We start from the raw sequence: 26,571 nt of genomic DNA, 5'->3' as shown, positions 1-26,571 counted from the left end.
GAAACCTCGGCCACGAACTCAGCGATGGTTTTGAGTGGGTTGCGAATGAGGGCAGAAAAGATGTCTTGTTTAGCTCCCCGCATCAGAAAGCGCGCCTTCTTCTCTTCTCTTATTCCGGGATCAGCTCGTCGGAACAGCATCTTCATCTCCTCAACGAACACAAAAGACCTTCGTTAGGGTGTTGGATTCGTGTCTGCAACGACAGCTCAGGTCGTTCTTTCCGTACGACAGTTGTAAAGGTTTTCAAGAGTTATGCTTTGAACATGCTCCATGATGTTAGCGAGCTCTCGAGATTTTCGAACCAGACTTGAGCCCAGTCTCCGAGGTAGAAAAACACTTGCCTCAGAGTTTTTTCATCTTACCATCTTTTGAAAGGGCGGCCGCGCTCCAGCTTCTCCAGCCATTCTTCAGGGTGTTCACTTGGGGATCCTCAGATGCTGCCGAACGACGAGGGGATTCACTTGGTTGACCATGGTGCTGGTTGCGACGTCTTCGTTCTTCGCTTTCCCTGGTAGTAGACCGAGCTCGGGTGGTGAAACTTGCAGGCGCAGGCTGGCTCTTGTTGGACTGGCTTGGCGGCTTACAGAGGTTGTAGGGAGAATGAAGGGTGGGTACCCAACACCCCATACAAGATGTCACGAAGCCAAGGACAAAGCAGTTGTTATTAAGGAGAAACAAGTTTATTGAAGAGAACTTTAGCTCCCCTAACAACTCAAAAGAATACAGCGGAGGCGCAGCAGCGGTCAACAAAGTCACTTGCGCAGGCGAGTTTCGTCGAATCGAATGCCGAGGAGTCTGCTCTGCAGGCTTTTGTTTTTCGGCGCGAGGGTTTCTGGAACCGTCGATTTGCATCCAGCACATTGCACATCAAAGAAGAATATTGTGGCCTACTGACGTCCGGGCGAAACCGTCTCCTTATCTGAATGAGATTGCCCGTGCGGTATCAAAACAGAGAAAGGAAGACGCGCTTCGCTTGGGAAACCGATAAGAAAGCCGGTCGTGGAATAAAAAGAAACAATAAATAAACAAAGTCACACATCATTCGCAGCAGTATATATTGGGCTTGCGGTTGAGTGCATGTAGATTACATCATAGCTTCACTTGTCTTCTTAGCATTATGATAAGAAGCCACGCCCATTAGCTGCATTCACAAATTTGTTTTTCTCGTAATAATCGAGTGTCCCCATGAAGTCTGCACTATGGCAGCCTCGTCTTTATATTATTGTTGGTATTGCTTTTTGTGAAATAAACTTTCAGCTTCAGTTGAAAGTGCACTGGCGTATGGTACAGTTATAAACATTTAGTGTCGCAGCCGTCCAACGCACATTGTTGGTATGTGCTGAGTAACTAAGAAGACAAATATTCGGTGGAAGCAATCACCAAACTTTCTAGATGCCAGGTCTTGGAGAATACAATGGCCTGGTGCTTAAAGGATGTCGACGGTCCTTTAATTATCCAGGATTATATAGACCGATTACTTTGTTGTTAGGTTGTACGGTACTTTGTCTTTAAGGTGTAGAAATTTATTGGGTTCTTGGATGTGGGCGGAAGCGGCCCTTTGTGTCGAGAAGTGGACGTCGTCTTGAAAGTTTGCGGTTTCCGGTTGGTGAAGAGGTATTAAACAGTTGCAACACACGATTTTAGAGATGTGGACATTTTTTGTTGTTGTTTCAAGGTTTACGAGGTCTGGAAAGGAGGGTGACGCCCACCTCTTCCCATCCCTAATGGGACCGGCTAGCCAATACATGCTAGCCAATGGATACATCACGATCCCGTAATTTTGGGCGTTTTTCCTCTACCCGAGGTGACTGTGATAGTAGGTTAAACGCGGCCACCTTATTCTTAACAAACAACAGGTCGTTTATTGAAAAAGTTGGTGCCCTCGGCAGGCAGGTGCCACACTTGGTTGGAAATGACATGGAGCCAGAAAGTCTTGTTTGAGTAGTTCGAAATCGTCTTTACTGCCTTGGTACTGTGAAAAATACGTGTGCTTTTCTGTTGCGACCACCTGTCATTGAAGGGAACTAAGCAGGTGCCAGGTACGGCTGGTTCCCGGTGTTTATTGTAAATTACAGCTTAATTGCCTAATGTTTGGATGACAGAGCAGATGTGCATAGGCCCGCACTGGTGTTGGTCGTTTTATTTTCATACCATCTCAGTAGCCTTTCCAGGCCTACCAGGGGTGGATGAGGGTGATATACTAAGGAAAAGTTTTGTTCTGCTAATGAGAGTACTTTGTGCTAAGGCAAAAAAATTTCAAACGAATCGCCTCGGTAGATAATTTTGACGCCGAGAACCTAATTCTGAGAGAATATATTCGACAAGCATTTCGATGCCGAGAGCATTGTGTGATTTACAAGTTCACTATATTTGCTCAGCTTAAGCATACAACTTCTCTGCTGTTTCACTTGAATTATCGTGGTGTCATCTTATGTGTAATAAGTTACGCATCTCAATTAGGTGTCAACTATATGCATTGGAAAGATTCCCACACGTTGTTCTGAAAGAATTCATTCTGGTACCATTTTTTCAAATATGTACATTGTGAAATTTCATGTAGTATGGAGCAGGCGCATTTCATTGCTTATGCAAGTGATACGCGCACACTTCTGCATCCAAGCGATAATATTTATCTTGTAAAATTAGACAATCTCAAGATCAGCTCCTACGAAACTGAAGTACAACAAATTGCTTAGGAAATAATTGCGGTGAAATGGAAGGAAAATTAAGTCACAGGGCCTAAAAAACGTGATAATCATAACATTGTGCTACATTTTTGGTCAGAAATTTCAGCGTTGTGAAATATACATCAGGCGTAAGAGAAAGCTTTACTATTCTTTATTTTGGTTAATGCCACCGTGATTACTTTGGTGGTTTCATGGCCACGACTGACCGTTTACTTTGCAACTCTTGGCAGATATAACCACCTAAGAGAAATGTTTATTTATGATGACTTGTTTTCCTCTCAAAGGGGCTATTTCAACCTTGTATACACGAACAGAAACAAAATCTTTAACTTATTCAGGCCACGAAGGCAAAACCAAAGTTAGGTTTATTTGAACGATTATCTTGATAAAATCATATTAGGACGTCTTTAACGTAAAGTTCACTCAAATCCTGGTTAACATCACGGCCTTTCCTCTACTGCTCTTTCTTTCAAATGAGCTATATAATAGAAAAACGAAGAACCATACGACCAACTGCTCATTTCCTGCAACAGAACCTATGGTGACGACAGAAGCTATGATGATTGGCTGAGGTTGAAAAAACAGCCAAAAATAAGCCCTTGCTTATAAGGTTGCCGAATAACCCGTTTGGGCATAAATATAGGACACATTCTTTTTATTGCAGTAGGAGTGCGTGGGTAAAGGGCAGACATTACGACAGTACATGCAAACGCACAAGTACCAATATGTAGAGCTGTTGGTACTGCGCGTACTTTGGTTGTTTTAAACAAGCTGCGCCGTAGTGTGGCCCTCTGGGGTTGTCTCAGATGACACTGGCTGATATTCGTACACGGCGGTGTCTTCCGAGAACATATTTGTCCAGTGAACACCATGTTTCACGATACTATTATTTTCAACTTTTACAGAAATGCCAGCAGCCAAAAAGGCTAAAAACCTAGGGCAATGAACGAACCGGAGCAGCATGGTCGCGCAATCTATGACGACTGACAGTAAAGACTGCGCAGTCGGTAGCCGAGCGTTACGGCGCTGTAGGTTTTCCTTGGGGACCTGTTCTTGAGATATCATTACAGATATCACAAAAACACACGATGTGGCCAGAGAGGTGATTTTTAACATACATTGATCAATATTTTGTTGAATAAAGCATCGTTTTTTGCTTCTGGCCAAGCATGGGGGGCACTGTAAAGCATGAGGTCCTTCCAATACAACAAACTTATATCTTCCCTGCATAAACCCTTTTAGCGTATTTCAGAAAACTGCCAGCAGTAAATTCTAAAGTACAAATGATGCGCACATGGGGGAAATATTTTTCAGCTTCCGTATAGTTTTACTCACAAAGAACAGGAGCTAACATTGTCCTAAAATCACACAATATATTGTCAAAGTAAAATAAAATGTTTAGTGGCACAACCACCAATCTTTTACAGCTCCTACATAGTTTTACTTACGACGTTGACAGGAGTTCGCATTGTCTTCGAAGAAAACATTTTTTTCAATGTACCAGTGAAATGTTTAAGGTCTACATGAATTCAATAAACCAGCAGAAGTATACTACAACTTAAAAAGAGAAACGTGCGGGAAGCCTTTCTCCCAGAAGAACTATGGTTCTTCGTGATAAGAATAGATTCTACGAGGCAGCAAAAAATTGAGAAAAAGATTGAAAAAGGTGTAGAATGGGGCTACTTAGGGAAGCTGCATGCTGAATTGCGATTAGTATACAAACGAATAGGACGCTAAAAAGACTGTGACGTAGCGCAAACTTGCAAACTTGCGAAAATGACAGAAACGTGGGACACCTACATATACAAACAAGAGCGACACTCTGCACTTGCGCAGACTTTATCGGCTTTACTATCAAATCTCTATTGCTTTCTACTTACTATTACGTTCTAACAAGCTCACCTCATGTCAGATTGTTGGATTTGTAAATTTCATCTTTCCAGATCACTACACCGTCTTCTCACTTACCAAAACTCAGAACTCTACAAAAAGTAATATGGTGCAACGCGCTCATTCAGCTCACATCAGTTATACGAAACAAATTTTGATGCAGGCTGGGGGACAAAATTAAGGACAAAATGTTTACAAGCGTAATGACATGTTTTCTGACAAACTGAGAACAGATATTGCATCCTTCACATCAAGTTCAGGAAACTACAAATCTTACATTGCCCCAAGTAATTCCTGGAGAACATACCCCTTTGCAGTTCATACATTCATACACAAAGGAGGTAACCTGCGTAAAGAAGAGATACTGAGTCCATTTATTCGCGGTCACGAAGCCCGCTTTAACAACCCTTTCAAATAACGACCGAGTTTTTAAAATTATCTCAGAAAACCTAGTACAAATATAAAATTTTCAAAAACAAAGAAAATACTTCTAAGAGGAAGATGCGAATAAGCAATTTATTTACACACAATCACCGCTAAGGCCAACAGCTTGGGACGTGCACAAAAAAGAGAAAATGGTCTATAATTTGTTGAATCCGATTTGCTGCCTGACTTGAAAATGGGACGCACTATCGACATTTTCCACGGAATAGAGAACACGTTAGTTTTTAAACACTGGGTCAATATTGCAGTCAAAGCCGGTACAAAAATTCTGCGGTATGTTCTGAGAAAAACTAGACGTATTCCGCCAGCTCCACACGAAAATGACGGTTTTATGCGCTTTAGCTTCGCCAAAACCAACTTTTCGTGTAAAACCACTAAGCTCAGGCCTTGTAGGCGATTTAACAATATGTTCATTCCAGAGACAACACGCTCGTCGAATGTGGCACTGAAATGGTGAGCAAAGAGTTTTGTGACATTATGAACTTCTTCCCCAGAGGAATCTACAACATTAATAAGATGATATGAGTAGTCCTCGCGGGACCGGATGTATCTCGAAAATGTTCCATGCTGTGAACTCGCGCTACTCTCTACTGAATCAAGATTGGAGCGCTTGTCCGGCTCATAAAGGTTTTTCCATAATTTACCGTAAGAGCCAAAGTTGTTTTCACTTGTCACTCGCGGTTTTCTTATACTTGTTCCGGCAGCGGTCTTTTACTTTATTGGTCTACGAAGTCTTTTGAAAGCCAATGGGGGTGCTTTCAGGAGTTTGGTTTATACTTGGGAATAAATTGATTCATACCGCTTTTGGCAATTTCAGTGAACCGTTCGACCTGTGCATTGCAATCAGGGAGTTATTGAATTGCATACGAATCAAACGAAGAAAAATAACTATACAGGACAATGTAATCCCCTCGTGCACAAAAGAAGGAAGAGAGTTCATTATACTTAGTGAGGCACTACAATGCCAAACCGGTAAGGGAGCAGACACTGAAAATTGAGGATCAAGATTGTCGGGTTTGACAGGAGAGATATCCGCCATTGATACACGCGCGTTCTGAATGTTTTGGAAGCAGAAGTCTTAGATATTTTCAGAGAAGTTTTTGATGTTATTCAGTTGTACCATAGATGTGAAATCTAAAAAGTTAAAATAATGCTGCGTTTCTGCTGTACGTACAAATTGTTATGCTGGTGGGTTAGACTGTCCCATTATAACCCAGGTGCATTGAAACACACCAGATATCACGTAATAATAATAATAATAATAATAATAATATTAAAATCAAATACCCAATCATGTTTATCTACGTGACCAGAAATAGCGAAAAGCCTGAGTGCTGGCGCATAGATAGTTAGATAAAACAAAATACAAGGAACATATTGCAAGCAACAAATAAGCGAAGAGACACACACAGACTGAAGTACTGAAAATGACAAATAAAACACAGGCGGAGGCTGGCCACAGGTGAAAGAGAAAAAAAGGAGACAGCTTTGGGGGTTTATTGGTTGTAAAGACCACCCAATAAGCAGAGCAACAAAGTGTGACAGAAAAATGACAAAAACAATACTGACAAGAGTATAGAAACAAATGATAAGACGAACAAATCACAGTAAACATCTTCAAAAGTAGGCAATTAATAATTGGTTAAAGAGAACTGCAGAGAAACCAAAATCCAGCAATGAAGAAAGAAATAAAAGAAAAGAAAAAAACAAACGACAGAAACATCATAGATGTTTAACATACTGTATTCAACAGCACAGTACGGTCATTTTAAAGGAACTATGAAAGATATCAAGGCGTGAAAAGAAGCGGTTGTAGAAATTCTGTATTCTGCGGGGAGGAAAATTGTTCGAGTGGAGCGCAGTGGTCAAGAACGGGTGATGCGACCTGGTGGGCCTTTGTGGAACACCACATTCTAAACAGTTACGCAGGTCTGTGCAAGAAAGGTCACCACGAACAATTTTTTGAAGGAATATAAGATAGCAAGCATGCGTCTGCAGTTTAAGAAAGGGACTGAACGAGGTGTGGGTAAGTAATATTCAGGACCCGGCCAGTGAATCTGATGGCGGCACTAATGAATGGATTAAAACTTCTTCTGCACAGGTTCCAATAAATCACTACAAGATTTGTACATGCCGTTTCAGGCAACCGAAGCATGTTTTAACTGAGGGATACATATTGAAATATATAGGATTTGAAATGGATTGGGAAAAGAGAAATCCGAGAAAGGTTTCAGGCTGTAGCGCTCGCCGGGTAATTAGCCTAATATGAGATAAAAAGAGAGGGTACTGTCGAAAAGCACACACAGGTCCTTAATCTCATCAACTCATTGCAGAGAAGCTTCCTAAATGCTGTGGAACACAGCAGACGATGGGGTTTTCGGCTGTACGTGGTAACCTTTGTTTTAGCAGGGTTCAAAACTAGAGTTTTTGCTGCACCAGCGAGATAATTCCGACACATTACTCTGCTCGGAACGGCAGTCCTGAACACCGCTAATGTGTTAAAAAAGTTTGCATCATCAGCATAGAGAAGAAATGAAGATTTTGGTAAACCTGTTGACACATGGTTAATAAATATAGAAAACAGTGGACTCAGCACAGATACTTCATGTACACCACTTGTTGCATTGTAAGCTCTAGACGTTTTGTTGTTTACATCAACCTAAATTGACCGGTCATGGAGATAGTTGGACAACAAGGCCACAAGGGCTGCGTCTACCTCGGACGCAGTACACGTGTTAATTAATAGTAGATGGTTAAGCACATGAAATGCCTTACTGCAGTCAAAATAAATCACGTCCAACTGGCCGTTTTCGCCAACTGCAGCCGAAGAATGTGTCAAAAAGGTGGCGAGATTTGTAACCGTCACTTCACTGGAGAAAAAAAAACGTGCTTATTAGGTATCAGCATGTTCTTGACGCATTCCACAAAGATTATGTGTAGAGCTCCTTCAAAGAGTTTTGCGGAAACACAAAAGCTTGAGATGGGGTGATAGTGAGCAACGGCTCACGTATCACCAGACATAAATATAAAAAAAAATTGAGCGATCTTGCATGCACGAGGATATTGGCCGAACAGTAAACATTTATTAAAAATGAAATTTCAATCATGCACAAAAATGTTGCCGTAAGCCTTCATGAGGGCTGCAGGAATTACATCTTCACCACAGGAAAATGATGGTTTCATCCGTTTAAGGCTATCATTGACAAGTTTTTCATCGAACACGGTTGTATTAAAATTAAACATACTGATTGACACGCGTCTGTCGTTAGCATCAGGCAGTTGAAAGATAGAGTGAATGTAGTGGGCAAAGCTGATGGCAACATCCTCAACGTGTCGAACATCGGAATCAGGCAGGTTAATGTGTTCTTTCGATGGCTTAGAACGGCCGCGTACACACCTTCAGAAGTCAGCAAGTTTCTGAGACGCAGGAGCCTCTAAGGACTATAAGCTGCTGGTCACGACGCAAGAGGCTTTTACAAAGTGAGCGATACCGACTAAACTCCGCTTTCCACTTGTCAATGCCAAGAACGCTTTGCCTTTTTCTTGGCGCTGTCCTTAAATTTAGGCGGACTTCGAAATTCTGTAGAGAACCAGTGGGATAATTTGGAATACACATGCTTATAAAGAGGGATGTACTTTCCCATGCCAATCCTGATAATGTCGTAAAACGTCGAACCTGTTCATCAACATCACTGACATAAAAAACACTTGACCAATCAGCGGATGAATAAAAGTGATAAAGTCTTGCATAATCTTCACGTTGAAATGCTTATGACGGGAGTTCACAATCGCCAACATCGCCATCGCGATGCTGGGCAGCGACCGAGACAGACAATGTGAGGGGGTGAAACTTGTCAGGGTGTACAAGAGAAGTATCAGAGGCACACACGTCCACCTTTTTAAGTTGGAGAAGCACACATCTAGAACACGAGTTTTTATGTGGCAAAAGTGCTGCATGGAGGTGAATGATTGAAAATCTAAAAGCATGCTGCATTTCTGCTCAAAAAATACTGTTCCAACGAATACCTGGGGTGTTGAAGTCCAGAATCATAATGAGCGTATGGTTGAATTGTGCATTTGACACATTTTCTAAAGATGTAACTGTTCGATTAAATTCAGAAGGCATTATATCCTGGGATATATAGAATGCACCTATGAGTAGCTTTTCGCCCATCGTGGGGCCTACCTCAAGCCAGACTGATTCCTCTAGGGCCTCGAGGCCAGCACGCTGCATGCACTGCACTGAGCGATCAACGGCAATGAGAACACCGCTACCTTTTTGTGTATGTTGTGTAATAATAATATTAATACTGGTAATATGTTATTATAATTATAATATTATATAATTATGCTATAAATACCGTTGTTATCATTATAATTTTATTACGTAATAGGGCTGCGAAGGAATTCACACCCTACATTCATACCTGCATATAGATATTTCCTCACAGTTTATAACCAGCCCTGAAACATTGCAAAGATAATGCTACTGATAAACTTCAGTATGACTGGGTCAATATGATTTGAAATCTCATGGTAAAGACCTAATATCAGCTAATAAATTAGGTGAAAACTAAACTTTGGTAGGCAGTCATTACTGTAACTTAAGAGCAGAGGTCATAGGACAGAACCTTTGAGGGCGTCTGATTATTCCGGGAAAAACACGGCATAGTTTTATTTACAGTGACACACTGAAAGTGGTTTAAGGGGAAGCTGCGTAACCAGGATAGGACGCTAAAATAGAGGTTGAGGTTATTGAGTATTATTACTAGGACCTCATGTCTAATTGCAAAACATGCAGTCGACTTGGGAACCATGGTCAACATGGCTGTGAAGAAAGTTTGTAAAGCCGGCTAGATGCATCTGACATGAAACTATCTGACGAACGCCGTGTTCTGAATTCCAGAAAAAAGATGGTAGAATCTATTTGACGAGGAATTTAAAAGGAAACATTAGGTTGTAAGATTTTGCACATAATGCAAGTCAATAAATTGGGGCGGTAGTTAATCAATGTATGTCTATCGGCAATTTTTTGGACGGTACCCGTATTTTCTACCTTCCAGTCTCTCGGCAGGGGGCCTCTGAGCAAAAACAGGTAAAAATTTTTAGACAAAAGAATAGAGGAGCACTGTTTGGTGCGTTTACACTTTCACTTTATAATATAAATACCAGATGCTGAAGACAAACTAAAGTACCAATAGCTTTAGCGACGCGCTCCGCATCAGTAAATAAAGGATTCACGTTGAAAAAGTTCTCCCTATCAACTAAAATATTAGGAGCTTGTTGCAATTTCCAAAACGAAGCAACAAAGCAGTAAATAACACTGAAGCACGCTGTTCATTGGATAGAACGACTCCGCGAACATAATTATTCGCTATACCACCATCGTTATGACTATTCACTAGTTTCCAGATATGCTATAGTTTGTTGTTAGGCACCTTTGTCAATCAATCAATATAATCATGAAGTGCTTTATTGTCACTAGACAGGAAAATAGTTTACCGACTATTTGGACGGACAAGAGGCTAGAGTCAACGTCTATGTGTGTAAGTACGTTAGGCCTCTTGAAGCGCGCGTTTTCAGTATGATAGGTGCCTTTTTTCTAGAAGATTGTGCAGGTGAAACTGCGGAACAACAATTTTGTTCAATAAAGAATGCTCGTTGCACCTATTCTGCCACTCAGACCAACAATTTGTCTTAGCATTTTGTCCCAATCTGTTTTCAATTTTCATATTCGTTTGAATGTTTGGCTCTGAGGGTGCAAGAGGCCACAAATACCAGCGAGTCATATTGCCTCATAGCTGCTTGTAGCGCAAAGCATTTGATTTTCCTACGATAGATGGGGAAATCGGTCACGTGTTCTACGAGAAAGGGCAGGCTGCAAGCGTCTGAATACCAAACCAAGCTGAGGAGCTCTATTACCACTGCAGCTTGCCCCAGGGCAATATCTCTCCAAGATTTTTAGCCAATGCTAGTGATGGTTTTGTCATTCTAAGCCCACGGTTGCATGTTTATTCAAGCGATCATGAAACGTTTTTGGCTTCCGTAGAAAGTTCCAGTACCTCCGAAGTTGTCTCGGCTCGTATTAAGATATCATCCAGTGTTATAAAACCTTGTACCTGTTCAACGTTGCCTGAAACCTGCAGTGGTAATTTGAGGAGGAGGTGGCCGGTTGTGGCGCAAACTAATAAAGAAGCGACTCTTGGTAGCTGTAAGTTTTCATTGAAATGTTTATAATAGAATTTTATGTGATTCACAGAAATTCTTCAATCTAGCGGAACCTGCGAAACTCTAGATCAACAAGACAACCAACCCACTGAAGCGTTTGGCATTAATGTCGAGAATGTGTAGAGGTCCGTAATTTTGCCAAGCAATATTGAACTCCATGAAACGTGTATAAAGAGCACTCAAAAGATAATTACTTTCATGGCTAGCTTACCGATGTCACTTGTTTCTGTTTGAGATGGCGTTTTCTGCTTATATCTACTGCGTTAAGAATGAATAAAAAACGTTTACTCAGCTGAGGGGTTGGGGGACGGTGTTCATACACTTGCACGTATGGCTCCGGTCATAAGCAATAATTTTCTAAACAAAAGGCAGGGATTGCTGCAGCTAGGGCTTAAAGGACTGACTATTACGGCGTTCCAGTATATAAATGAACATCTTCTAGTGTTACACATCTGTATCACCAGAATCGGCCTGGATATTTTTAGATAATTGATATTCAAAGAACTATGCGCTTGTGGGAGTGTTGCAGCCATTATAACATGAAAGTTCTCCTTTACTTTGAGTTACAATTGTAAAAAGTCATCCATTTTGACCTAGAATATTTCTTTGTTCAGTGAAGTTTTACACCCAAGTCCAAAGTGTTGTGGCTGCCAGAATTTATTTATTTAAATATACTGCAGATCCCAATTAGGAATAATTGCAGGAAGGGCACATACATTGTAAAATAACAAGATTTATACAAGGGGTACTCACGTAACAAGTGAAATATTACAATAAGGAGCAGAACAAAACTAACAGCAATACATTTTATGCATACCTAAGTTTCATACCAATTATAACAACATATAATTTCATACGACACCAAATAGTTACTGAATGGGTAGTGAGCCCTTCAAACAGTGGACAAAGAACATTTTCTCATTTAAAAGACAATAAATAACATTCGAGCTCGGATGAAACGATTTCCAATGATTGACTGCTTGTTATACTGATTGGAAAATTTTTCCACTCTTATTTTTAGTGGAAAAAAGAATATTTCAAACAGTCAGCCCGGCACTGATATTCATTCAGTCTCTGTAACTGCTTTTGTCAGGTTGGCGTTGTTTCTGTGTTTTACAAAAACATTTACCAGTCGATGTTCAGCTGTTCGCGAACTTATTGATACAGCACTTTTTGACGTACAAGTTTAGCACTGTTCTTTATTGTTAGAGACCTCCTTTTTAAAAAGTGTGTAGTTGAGTCTGGCAATAGGTTATTGGTTTAAACAAATCTTATTGCTTTTCGTTGTAATCGCATTACGCGTATATGACACTGTTTGTAAAGAGAAACCACGCGACGTTTGCATATTCTAAGACACGTCTGACGAATGTTTTGTGGGCAAGAAGTTCTGTTTGACGCCGCACAACCGACACTTCTACGAAGCAAAAACAGTCATTTTAATGCAGCTGATGTGATATGACTGACGTAGGTATCCCATCTAAAGTCTTCTTACAAAGTTAAGCCTAGATATTTGTGTTCAGTTACTACCAGAAGTGAGAGTTATTTAATGCCTCAGTGAATTCAAATACATTCTTTTTCTAGTTATCGTCAAGACAGCCGATTTTGTTAAACAGAGCGCACATCATTTAATGTACTGTAAGGCATCGTTCAACTTTATTTGACCTCCTGGGGCATGAATGTCTTGGTAAAGTGTACAGTCATCGGCGAAAATCTTTGCATTGACACCGATGCCAGCAGAAAAACAATAAATAAATATCAGGAATAAAATGGGCGACAAAACACTTTCTTTTGCTACAGCTGATGTGACATTGGCTATGGTAGGAATTTCGCGATTCACTTTCACGTACTGCGTTCGGTTACTCAGATCATTGTCGATCCAGTCAGTAAGTGGACCTTGGAATATGGTTGCTTATATTTTTTTACACCTTTTTTGTGTAACACTCGATCAAATCCATTTGATAAATCCCCTAGAAATCAATCAGTAGGTTTTTTACGGTCGACATTGAGATGTTGTGGATTAGTTCAACCAGTAGGGTAACTTTTGATAGTTGTCGGCGGAACCTTTGTTGTATTTGTAATAATATGTGCGGCTGGTCTAGGTACGACGTTAGATGTTTAAGAAGTATGTCTTCCAGTAGTTTGCGGGTTGTGCTGGTTAGTGAGAGAGGTCTAAAGTCTTCGCTAATAGATCTTCGCTACCAGGTCTTCGCTACCAGATTTATGAATTGCCGTTATCTTTGAAATTTTCTTTCTAATGCAAGTGTACAGGTTGTTATGGACTCCTTAAAAAGTATACACAAGTATGTGGCTATCCATTAAGCATATCTACTAAGAAATCTGTTCGTCAGGTTGTCCGTACAGGCACCCTTTTTAGTATCTAATTTTTAGTACAAACTAAACACCCCAGACTCTGTTCAATAAGCGGTTCAACATGTGGGCTGTTGCAAATGTAAACCGGAGTCACATTTCCGTAATCAATCGCAAAAACATATTGGAAATGGTTATTTATCGACTTGGCTCTATCTTTGCTTTCTTCCGGGGGTGTGGGCCTATTAGGGCTTTTGATATTGAGGTAATTAAAGAACCTCTGAGGAAACGTTTTTTCAGACTTGGGGAGTGTACTTGTAAAATAGTTTGCTTTGGAGATTTTTATTATAGTTTTCATGTTACTAATAGCTTAACACAATATATTCCGAATTGACGGTGAAGCTTTTGCCTTCAGAGTTTTTCTGCGGCATTTTACTTTACACTTGGCAGGAATAATTTCAGATGTTATCCAGGGATTATGTTTTCTTGTTTTCTTTGTTTTAGACTGCACATAATATAGAACGCAGTATATTACGACCGCTTTGATCTTTGCCCTTAATGTTTCTATATTTGTAGTTCAGTCAATCGCCAGTAGTTCAAGCGACGCAAGTTCGTGCAAAAGATAACCAAGTATGCTGGTGTTGTCGGCATGAGTAATGTCAAGGTATACAACAAAAGAGTAGGTTGTTAGTAGATAGAATGGTTAAGAGAATTAAAACACTTGGACCACCTCACTTTACGCACAGTTTAAAGCTTGTCAAATGAATCACTTTGTTTCTACCTAAACAGTATTTAGGTAGAAACAAAAAGATGCAGGAAGATATAAAGTGCAAATGGCTATTGGGGCCCCCTTATGATTGGAACAAAGGATACATAACCAGCAAGAAGGTAGAAAGCACCCCTGGTGCCTTCCGCGCGAATGATCAGAGTTTGTTTTACAAGGGCCACTTGAGGCCTATTTGAACCCAATTTTTACTCGTTTCGTGTAGGCAGTCCTGCCGGTGTATCACTTAACACCCCGGTAGGCGAGTGTGATCACCCGGCGAGAAAATTCTATGTTCGTCGCTCGCCACAAACGTGTTCTCGGCTATCTTCCTGCCTTCGAAGTTGATTTTTTTTTTTGCTTCCGCACGGGAGCAGGAGTTTAGTAAGGATATTGGATGTCACTAGGTTATAAAAGATTATCAGATCTGCATCGGTCAGCCATTTTAATTTTTGACACGTAAGTACGTTTCCAGATTATCCCTGAATATAATTCTTCATCTTAAAACGAAGCGAATGGGCACTCGGCCTGCGATAACGTCATTGCTAGTGATCTGCAATATTCTTGTTTTGTGTATAGTTTCAATCAGTGTATATATGTTCTCAGATATTAGGCTGCCTATGTGAAAAAGGGCCGTTCCTAGGGCACACGTTTTGGTCACCTAGGTTTTCATATTAAGAAATTTTCTAAACAAAAAGTAGGTGTCAGTTGGCGCTTCTTGTGTTTTGATATCTTCTGTGTGGAATTTCTGTGGTGTGTTTGAATTCTCGGTTTAAAATTAACAAAGTAAAAACATCAACCGGAGGTTTTTCCAATTCAAGGTATATGGTCGGAAAGCTGTAGAATGTTTTTGAAGAGAAAATGTATTATGTGGCATGTCTGTAAATTCTCTAGGTGTGTGCGAGGCACACACGGAATAAACTTTTATTTGATTGTCTAATTGTCTAATTGATTGATAAAATGCTTGGTTGGTTGGTAGATTGATTTATGGATTGATTGATTGATTGATTGATTGAGGGGATTTTTATTACAAGGGAAAATTGCTTTTCTGCATGTTTTCGCACAGCTTTGGACCTCAGAAGCACAGATATGAAGAATTACACCAATAGTGCAAGCCTTTACTAATCTACAGCCCCCGACAATTAATTAGGTCATTAGGCAGTTAAAAAATTTTTGTTTTGCAAAAACCATTTTTTTCCTTTTTGTCGTAAGCCCTATGACACCCTGATCTTACAGAAATATTATAAAGCTTGTAATTTAAATATTTTAAGATTTGTAGACATTTTGACAAAGCGGAAGTTTTGTTTCCTTACACGCCCAAGCTTCATACCTTGTACCCACTGAAGCTTGTCCTGTTTCATTTTGTCCAACCTAGCGAAAACTTAGCAATTATGACGTCTATTGCAAGAGGCACCCTTGAACCACCCTCACTCAGGAAACTAGTAGTTTTCATTTTTTTAAGGTGCTAGATGATGTTAAGTGTTGTGTCGTCAAATGACGACGCCAGGCCGAAAGAATTAACGCGCCGACGCTTCACAGACGACAAGATGCGCCATAGTGAAGAGCTTCGGATTTATTTTAAAACTCCTGGGTATCATTCCGGGCGGCGAAATATAGAACAGTTTGGCGTTGTTGATTTTTTTTTTCAATCAGAAAAGCGGCGGCGGTATACCGGAACCGAACCCATGTCCTCGTGCCAAGCAGCTCAATGGCTTTACCACTGAGCCATCGCGGTGGTTAAAAATTTCCATTTCTGTCCTACTCGTTGAGTAGCAGAAATAATGGTAATGTTTAAAGATATTAAACAAAGAAACAGACCGATAATAGCTGCAGAATAATACCTGCAGGAGAAAAGCAAAAACGCGCGCGTTTTACAGATATCGGCACATATAAAAGATTTCAAGCTAGTAAAAAGTATTCCGGAGCACTCCACTACAGCGGTTCTCATTGGCTGTGTAGCGTCGGCTCGTTAAACGGTACAATCAATAATAAATAGCTGTACTAAGTAAACTTTGTGAATAGCTGGGAATAAATAATAGTTTATTTCAAGACACACCAACAAATTTGTTTTAATAATACTTGCATTAAAACTCCGGAACAATGCAGTTATTGAAATATTTTTTTCTGATGTGTTCATGTCCCTAATAACGTATTTGCAAGTTATAACAAAAATAACGATTGAATGCCATTATTTTTCGATGTTTCGCCTACTCTTGGCGATATTTAAACAGCTTTTTTTTTTCAAATAGTTATTCTGGGTCATTCTTAACAGAAAGTCAGTACGTATGTCGATGTGAAATAACATAACCTAATATATTATTACTTTCAACTAGTCAACTGCTTACTTGTCAACTATTGTATCACACCTAAAGTTTTACTTTTATATAACTTTCTTTTTATCTTCCAATAAGACGGCAAAAAACACGCATCTACTACTTAAAATAATCTTAAAAATTCAAAAAATATACTTCTCTTTAAGAAATTCGGCAAAGCTGGTGTTTTTGGGCCGTGTTTCTTTTGCTATTTTGTGTAGCGCTGCGAGTTGAGAGTAACCCTGAGTTTCAATACTGGTGTACGTATTTTGTGTCCTTTTTGCTGTTCATCAATACCAACAAATGCAGCATTGTAGGCGAAACCCAGTAACCGCGCTTCCGCTGCTAAGGCAAAACAATATTCCTCATTTCTATGTAACAAAATATTAGGGTAAAGGAAAACCTCCTAAATATGCTCTTGTGATACATCGGTGTATAAGATATTACCCCCCTACGAAAACGTGCTGCGATTTTTCATTTGAAAAATGATACGTCCGTTTAACCACAAGCTTCCAACAAACGCTGTTTGAAAAAAAACGTGATCACCGCCGGATCGACTCAAATGATCTTCTGCGGAAATCTTTGGTGTCACAAGGCCGCACCGTTTTTGTATTATCGGGATATTTGGGGAGTATTGTAGTTTGACCGGTTTATATGAAGGACATACGTGAGATGGCATAGTACAGAATTCTTCTAAAAAGACATTGGGTTTATTGGGTGTTCATTTCGGCCCCTCGTCGCGCAGAACTTCTATCGCCTTATGGGCGTTGTATTGCGACGGCGTGGTAACACTACAACCACCTAATGAGTTTTATGTAGCGGCTGCAGACCTTGCCTGGCGTGCAATATATTGATGTTGGCAGCGCCTAATTTCATTTGGCACAATTGATACACCTCCTGTGTTATTGAAATAGCAGTTATATGTCAATGCTTTGGGTGCTCAGTGTGTCTAAGAGAGCCGTATTCCTATTCGGTAATTGTAGAAGGTACTCCCAAACTGCTAGCTAAGAAAACTATGCTAGAGGATGTTCTTATTATTTATTATCTAGCCAGTCCAGCTTCATCTAATATTGATAGTAAAGACATGTTCAGATCTTGACGTTATATTTTGACTGAGTGAAGTGAAATTTGGAGCATAATTAGAAAACGCAGCCCTAATTTTATTTCGGCATAATGTTTAGGACTTACCATCAACGTATGATACCTGTCAGGAGCCTAAAAACTTTGGAAGTATTGCAGAAAATGACTACTTGAAGAAATTGCTCGAAGCTATCTTAAATTGTTGTTTGTATATTCTCAAAAGGACCACTTTGACGACAGCCAGTTTGATACTGGTAGGGCAAATGGGCGACGCCTTTTAAAGTGTAATGCCGGGGCCACCATTCCAATCAGGATGAAATGCACAAGAAGGCGCGGAGTAAAATTCGGCGAAGTGAAGAGACTGCCCATCACTGTACGTGTCTCATTTTCCGAATTCCTAGACATTGAAATCTGGCACATTCCACGAAGCGGCGTTGTTTGAGTTCTGACGTGCCTATTTTTTGGTTGAACGCCGCAGAGGTTATTTCAGTTGGATAGCTTTCCATCTGTTTGTTGCAAGTGCAAAGAGAAATGTGCGCAAATTGAGCACTACAAGCAAATTAATGAAATCGATGACTAGAAACAGCGCAAGGGACAGGACGAGAAAGCTAACAAGAACTGCGCTGACTGACAACTAAATTTTTTGGAATAAAACAACGAAATTTATACAAAAAGGCAAGAGCACAAGCAAAACGACAAAGGCCAACAAAGGTTATAACAAGGTTAATAAACAGAGCTGTCACCCTTCACAGCCACACCGCCCAAGTAACATCTCTTTTGCATGCAGCGAGATTGACGGCATGCTTAAACACGTGTCCTGCAAATTATAGATAGTAAACACCATTCAACTTCGCGTGTGCGCTGATTCGTGTATCTGGTCACAATCGAGGCATGGTGAAGCTTAGGCGAGCAGCTATGTTTTTGGAATGAGTCGCGGGGTTGCTCCCCTGGAACGTCTTGAACGATTTAGCATGCGCACGTAGGCGATCGTTGATGCATCGCCCCGACTTCGATGTACACCATAGATACTGCATTCAGTGTCGATGCGTTTATGCTAGAAGTTGCAACGTCCTAAGCTATGGCCATTGGTAATTACCTTTCTGTACAGTTTCGAAAGCATATTGGGAACGGTAAAAAACACTCTGACGCTGGCCATCCTTACACTTTTCATAAGCTTGTGTGGCACCCGGTGCAAGTATGGAATAACGGCGACTCATTCTTTTTTGTTGCAGGTTTTCTTAGGCCTCCTTTCCCGGATCTCCTTCAGAAAGACTCGTGTGGTGCTTTGAGTCAACTGCTTGGGGAAGCCCACCTCTTTGAGTTTTGAGTCTCGAGGGATTGTGCTTTGAAGCTCTCTGATAGAAGGTGGTTGCAAATTCGGTGTGTGGCATTGAAGTCGCATTCTGAACTGCAGTGAAATTTGGTAGGGTGGAGCACTTTGCTTGAACATGCCCCCAAGCATACTACTTATATTTGTAAACTTCTTCATAACTCCATAGTGAGGCCTTCAAAAGAGTGAAACGGCTGAGCTTGGGAAGGACAAGACTAGCTGTAGCAGAATATCATAACATATGATGATGTCACTTGCCATCATTGTACTTCATGACATGACTGAGTAGCCATTCGCTTCCAGCTCAGTGCAGTGCGGCTGGTACCCGATCAAGTTATGTACAACTAGCAGCAAACATCTCGTACGTAGCCTTCGTGCAGCCGTAGTTAAGCAAAAACTAATAACGAGAACAATATTTTTGGAAATCCTACTGGTATCAGCAGACCATAACTGGACCAAATATATGTTTAGACCCACCATGGCATCTCTGACTTTTAATCCCAAAAATAATGCCAGCGCAAGGACAGGGCTAGAACTAAGCATAGGCTAAAAGACACATGAGACATTGGTGTTAATATTTCCAACGGACAGACTCTGAAATGGCAGTGGCTGGCCCTTCCTGCAGCTGCGAACGGGGTGTTCAAGTGTAGGGCCCATGATGTGGCATTAATATTCCGCCCGATGAGCCTGGTAAGGTCCACCCTCACCTTCATGTAATTCCGGCTGTTCGCCTGCTGTGGAAGCCAGTCGGCTCTATTAAAGGCTGGCTGCAGTGAGCATGCAAAAGTGCTCAAAGTGTTTTTGTGCTCGAAATAAACTGCCCCACTTACCTAGTGTTGCTTGTATAGTAGGAAATTCAACAAAGTATGCTTTCCTCCTATTTGTAGCTCCTGATGCTCTGCAGACATGCAGATAGACTACTGCCCCCAACTGCTGCCGGCTCAGCTGGTTGCGGAGACAAGAGACCTTCTGGAAGAGGAAGAGGTGGATTTCTCGGATGCCTCGCCAGAAGGGAAAATCCTTAATCTGCACATGACAGATGCGTTTACAAAAGAGGCAATAAAGGCCAAGGAACTGTTGTCATTGAGAACTCTTTACAATTTTTTTACACAGGCGCATTTCCTCATGAGTTAGATGTTCAAGGAAGCACTTCCTCTAGCATGCATGACAACATTGGTAAGTTTTGTTTATGCTTTGTGCCCTGCTTTTTTTCTGGAATAATGCAAATAAACTTCATTGCAACGTTGCACTCCTGTGATGCGAAGCCGATTTGTTTGCGGAGGCCTCAAAGACAAGTTACTGTAAAGTGTGTACCTTTCATTCTTTTTAAACTTTTTTGTTGGTACCTGAATATCGCTCACTCAAAAACCAGCCAATAACCATGGAAGAATGTTTTTCGCCTCTGCGCATACACCTTGAACAAGGTACGCAGCGCGAGAAGCAATGTTGGAGTTTTGTTGCGGAAGGAGCTACGTCTTTGGTTGTGGGAAAAGTGGCCCACATATTAAGTCATGATGCCAATACAAAAGAGTACTGTTTGCCGAATGCTCCCTCAAGCCACTCCACAGGTAAGCCGTGGTGCCGATATGTGCATAATAAATTTGAGCCAATACAGTGGACTCCACGCCACACAAAGTTCTCTGGGACATCCTAAACATAAGAGTACCTCTCGAAAGGATAGTACGAACAAACTTATAGGTTTTTATCTAACTTGTAAGCTTTTGTGGCATGGTGGGGCAGATCTTTTTCTGAAAAGTGTGAAAATTCAACCCACTTTTGAGAAAAAGTTCAGCTTGTGTTCAGGAGCCACCGCTTTCATTAAAGTATGTAAGGCTCCAACGGAGCACGCCTGGTTGCAGTACTGCACACGGACTTTCACCGACGTAAATCTGGCCTAGTGCAAAATAGAAACGTTAACTCCAACCAAAGTGCACATTTATTTGTAGTCAGTGTTATCTGTATAACTCCAGTGTTCATGTGAAATATAGTTTTTTCAGGGGGGGCGTGCAGTGTAATTCAGTGTGCACAGCCGGCTGTTATCGCAGAACTGAGGCGCCAGCTTGATCTGCAGCAGAAAAAGATCACGTAGTTTCAAAAGCAGCTGTAAACTGCCCTGTGTAAGTTTGCAATGGCTAGCACCAGGAATCTTCTACACGTGTGCAGCGCCCACATCCATTGGGACGGCTCATTGTTTTTTCATGACGACGAGGTTCCAGCAAGGTGCCAGCTTATAATATATTCCATCCCCATTTTGTGACCAAATACTTAATTTAATAAACCTGAAACATGATCCACTCATAACTATAGAATTACTTTTGTTGGCTTCAAAAGCCAGGAAGCTGTTTCGGTGGAAAGGCCTCATTTCCCCACCCAAAACACATTGGTGATCTGTACTGAAACACTAATGGGGCTAGATTTTGATCGCAGGAGAAGATACTTGTTCAGTTCACATACAAATGTGTCTATCCCACATTCTTTATTTGTTACCTGCAGGGTATCGGTGGGTTATTGTTTCCACTCAAGGGCAGATGAACCATGCAAGGTGTTTACGCCTTGGTGTTTCTAAGCCAAAGCATCAATCTCATTTTGCATATTCTCTCATGTTTCAGGCAACAAACTGTAGCATCTAGCTCCTGATCAATCTGTCCTCGCAAAGAACAAAGACGCACATGGCGACGTCGTTGGACTTATGCAACGGTGTAAAGCACTCTCCAAATGCAGCTTGAGCCAGCTTTGAGCCAGGTTTGATCCAGGTATTTACACAATTGTTTCAGTGAAAATGTCATCACTCACAGCTTGAGTGCAAGGAGGGAAATGTTGCTCACTCTTATTCATTTTAAAGGCATCCTGGAAGAACGTCTTCCAGCCTTAAGGCGAGAGCCCTACATGTTTATGTCTCATGGAATGCTCAAGGTGCAGAAAGTCATATGGAACACATAACGCAACAAAAATGAGAGGCCATACGAGAAAAGGTAAAAATTGTTGGCTAGGGTTTAGAGGGAGGGGGGGGAGCTCCATGAAAGCCAAACAGACCATTGAACATTCTAGACACGCTTTTTATACGTTGTCGTGTGGGCTTAGCGCTTTATTCTGCATCAATATGCGTGAGGGCACATCTGGCCCTAGTCACAAACAAGGGTAATTGAAAAAGGCTTCAGCAGCTCAAAATTGCACTCGTCTGATCCGCGTTTGATGAAAGAACGTATGGATGATTCTGCGTCAGCAACCAGTCGAGAGTGACATGAAAATAAACACAGAGTTTAACTGGGCTTTCGGCTTCACATTTTTATCATTCCTATAATATGCCTTGTAATTCCTAAGTGTCAGAAGTAGAGTATGTTTTTGTTGGAAACTCCAAGTCTGATCCAAATAACTTGTGAACTTCAATAATCCAATGTGACAGGGTGGAGGGAAAGGAAATGAAGGAAGAAAATTACAATATGGGCGGAAAAGTGCGCCTCACAGGGGGTGCATCAAATAAGTGGGAAACTGCAAAACGGACTTAAGAGAACCGTTTAATATATGTACTGTTAGGGTTATCACTGGTACTGCTCCGGTCTCCTCATTACCACATATTTTCTACTTCATAAAGGTTCAGTTGGTTGAGTACTGCTGTTCTGCATGCACGTGCGAGGAAACTACTTCTGACCTCTACCACTTGAGGAAGAAAAAACTTTAACCTTGCATAATAATAATGAGGGCTGCATATGCGCTGCATACCTTCTCCGATGGTAAGACACAAAAAATTTAATTTATGCATTTCTTTTATCTAGAGATTTTGTAATGTGTTTGCTGCTGAGTTTTTTTTTTTTTTAATTTTTAACTTCCCAAGATATTGCTCTTTTGGAAGCCTACAAAACAACATTTTTATTAGCATTCCGACTTCATTAGTACAGCAAACTAAAGCAGCAGAAACAAAGGTGCCAATTTGCCCTGACTTTGTTCGTGACCCCATATGCATTCTGCACTACGGGGAAACAAATCCTTAAGTACAACTTACCAAAAACCTACTCATGGTACATTGTCGGTACTATGGATTGCCAAAATAGATATGCGGTACAAAAACAGGTTTATGCTGCAAAACAAAAAGAGATATGTATTAAAGGGGCCATGCAGACAAAATACAGGTTTATTTTATTCGAAAGAATTTGTTTTTAATGCCCCCAGCCCTTGTCCGGCAGCAAATACGCAATATTCACTTAGACATTATTCAATTTGGGTTGAAATTTTAATTCCCCCACAAAATCGTGGGTTTTTGCGACGTCAGCAGTGAGGACACTAGTGCGCGAATTCAAACAAAATTCAACTGCGTCATTGCGAATTTCCACTGCATCGACTCCCGCTTCACCCGCTTCAGCCAATCGCACTACTGGGCACATATGGCATCATAGGTTCTGTCGCGGGAAGTCAGCTAGTGCGTCGCATGGCTGTTCCGTTTTTCCCAATTATGTACCTTATTTGCACGAAGTGTGCGTTAAAAGTGGGGTTGGTATGATTCTAACTAGGCAATCTTTCGAATGAACTGAATTTGTGTTTTGTCCTCATGGCCCCTATAACATTCACAAATAAAACACCAACAAAGTTGATGCTACCCCAATTGAGTTCTTGCTGTAAGCTTTGGAGAAACCAGTAAAAAAAAACATGCCATGACAAAAGTAAAAAAAAAACAAAAACACACTTTCCCACTTTTTTTTAATTGTATCTTCGTGTGTTTTTTTCGCTATTTTCATCCCAAAATGTGAGAATGCACCAACTGGCCCAACAAGCTACAGTTTTTGATATATGCTAAAAAATTTAAATATTCAAAGTAAGTGACAATAATTTTAGCTACCCTGTAGAGAAATGTCACCTACGCATTTTCGAAAAGGACCTATGGCGTCGACTTCTTTTGTAAGCATTCATCTTTTGCATAGTGTAGTCAGCAATGACTTCAATCCCAAACAGCGCTTTCGCCAGGGAAGGTGGTTACACCATGGAAATACATTATTCCTGAAAATTCTCGTCGGAATACTCAAAAAGCTCGGGTAGCCGATACAGACTATTGGCTACTTTGTTTGAAAAGCCTTTCTGGTACTCCGCCGTAAGAATATAGCGGTGCAGCCTGGAGCCCCGACGTGCGATCCACATGAGGGGCGGCCTGACTCTGCAAGGACAGAAGTGAAACGAGTGCCTGATGATGTGTGCACAGATAGACGGTTCGCCCTTACACATAGACATGTCAGTGTTCGCCTGGCAAAATGCAACGCATGCCTGCAGTTGCGAACTGCCTACTTAATTTCAGATGAAGAGAGCCTGCCCGATGCAAAAGTGACATTACGAAGCCGATGACCCGCGTGCTGCGGTACGACTGCTCGGAGTCCACATTCCGACGCATCAGTGGAAATATTATCTGCAATTTCAAGATCAAACATCATCCAGAGAATATGCGAGGATAAGATCAAATTTACAACGCGGAAAATATTACCCACCTCAGTAGTTGAGGTAAACCTTTTGACTTTCCCAAGAAGAGCTATCACAGGTTTCAGAATATGGACTAGGTGTGGCGCAATCTTGGCGTAATATTCCACAGCCCAAGAAATAAACGGTGTTCAGTGGCATCTCCTGGAACTGGAGTTTTCAAAAACGTATCTACTTTCTCTGGCAGTAGAGAAATGCCGTAAAATATCCCTTTTTAGCCTAGAATAGAAGCTCCTGAACTGCAAACACACGTTTATTTTTGAGGTTCTTATATTGCGTTTCTGTAAACGGTGCAGCACTGTCCCAGGTTTTTTAGGTTCGCATCAGCCGAGTTACCAAGAACATTGATGTCATCATCATAGAAAAGGACACCAGCACGTATTGAAAAAATGGGCGACGTTATACTCTTGGAAGCTGTAGGTGTTGACACTAGCTGTTGACACTGTAGGTGTTGACACTAGGTGTTGACACTAGTCGCGCCCGCAGATCATTTACGTGGCATCAAAGTGCCTGGCTAGTGTCGCTACCGCGGAGTCCGACACTTCGACTTTTCTTTCTACTCCTTTTTCTTCTCTGCCGCATGCGACACAGACAGGTGTGTAAATTACGCTTACCTTCGGGTCCCAAATAAATGCAGTATTCTAGCCTTGCGATGCTCTGGGAAGACCTCGGAAACACCACATGCGAGCACGTAGACCTTGAACATATTGTCACGTAGACAAAGAAGACGCAGCTGTCTTAAAGGAAAAACACGTTTATTGGAGCAAACTTGTGCTCCCCTAACAACTCAAAATAATGCAGAGGCGGCAAAGCAGCGGTCAACAAAGTGACTTGCGCAGGCGAGGCTCGTTGAATCGAATGCCGCGGCGTCTGGTCTGCAGGCTTTTATCTTTCACGGCGAGTGTTTATGAAACCGTCTATTTACATCCAGAACATTGTAGATCGAAGAATGTTATTCTGGGCTCGCGAGGTTACAGCGAAACAGTCTGCTCATCTGGATGTGATAGACGTGCGGCATAAACATAAAGATTGGAAGACGCGCTTTGCTAGGAACGAGCCGGGCGTGTCCCGGCAGTAAAAAAAAAGAATGAATAAACAAACACATACATGGTTCGCGGGATTACCCACTCTAAGAGTGCATCGACCCCCGACGCTAAAATAAAAGACAGGCCAAACAAACAACAAAAAGTCCCTTATCTTGCGTAGCAAGGTTTCAAGCGAACCACGTGGACGACGTCGGGCAGCGTGCGTGATCGTGATGTTCCGGAATCACCATGGGGGATCACCTCGCAGGTAAGTTAGCCCACTCGTCGTAGAATCTGGTAGGGTCCGAAATACCGTCGCAGAAGCTTCTCACTGAGTCCGCCTCGTCGGATGGGAGTCGAAACCCAAACAAGGTCCCCTGGATGGTACTCAACGTCTTGGGGTTGGAGGTTGTAGCACCCGGCATCCACCAGCTGCTGGTCTGTTGTACGAACTCGAGCGAGCTGGCGGGACACCTCCGCACGATGAAGGTATCTTTGGACGTCGGGGTTGAGGTCGTCGTTTTCTACATTCGGAGGCATGGCTTCAAGCATCGTAGTCGGCAGTCTTCCGTAGACAAGCTCGAATGGCGTCCATTGCGTAGTTTCGTGGATAGCCGTGTTGTACGCAAAGGTGACATACGGCAGCAATTCGTCCCCAGTGTAATGTTCAATGTGGAGGTACATTGACAGCATATCCGCGATTGTCATGTTCAGACATTCTGTTAGTCCGTTCGTTTTGGGGTGGTACGGCGTCGTTCTTCGGAGATTTGTGTTGCTGTAGCGTAAGATTCCTTGCATCAGCTCCGCAGTAAAGGCCGTTCCGCGGTCCGTTATTAGGACTTCCGGTGCCCCATGTCGATGCACAACTTGGCTTATGAAGAACTTTGCGACTTCTTGTGCAGTCCCCCTCGGATGAGCGGTGGTCTCTGCGTAGCGTGTCATGTAGTCTGCCGCTACGACAATCCACTTGTTCTCAGATCGGGATAGATTGATTGATTGATTGATTGATTCATTCATTCATTCATTCATTCATTCATAGGGAACGGGT

Source organism: Haemaphysalis longicornis, unplaced genomic scaffold (genome assembly GCF_048455015.1).
Source record: "Haemaphysalis longicornis isolate Haplotype H1 unplaced genomic scaffold, Haemaphysalis longicornis Haplotype H1 scaffold_5, whole genome shotgun sequence".
NCBI classification, from domain to species: Eukaryota; Metazoa; Arthropoda; class Arachnida; order Ixodida; family Ixodidae; genus Haemaphysalis; species Haemaphysalis longicornis.
The sequence above is the reverse complement of the archived record's forward strand: the minus strand, read 5'-3'. Positions refer to the sequence as shown.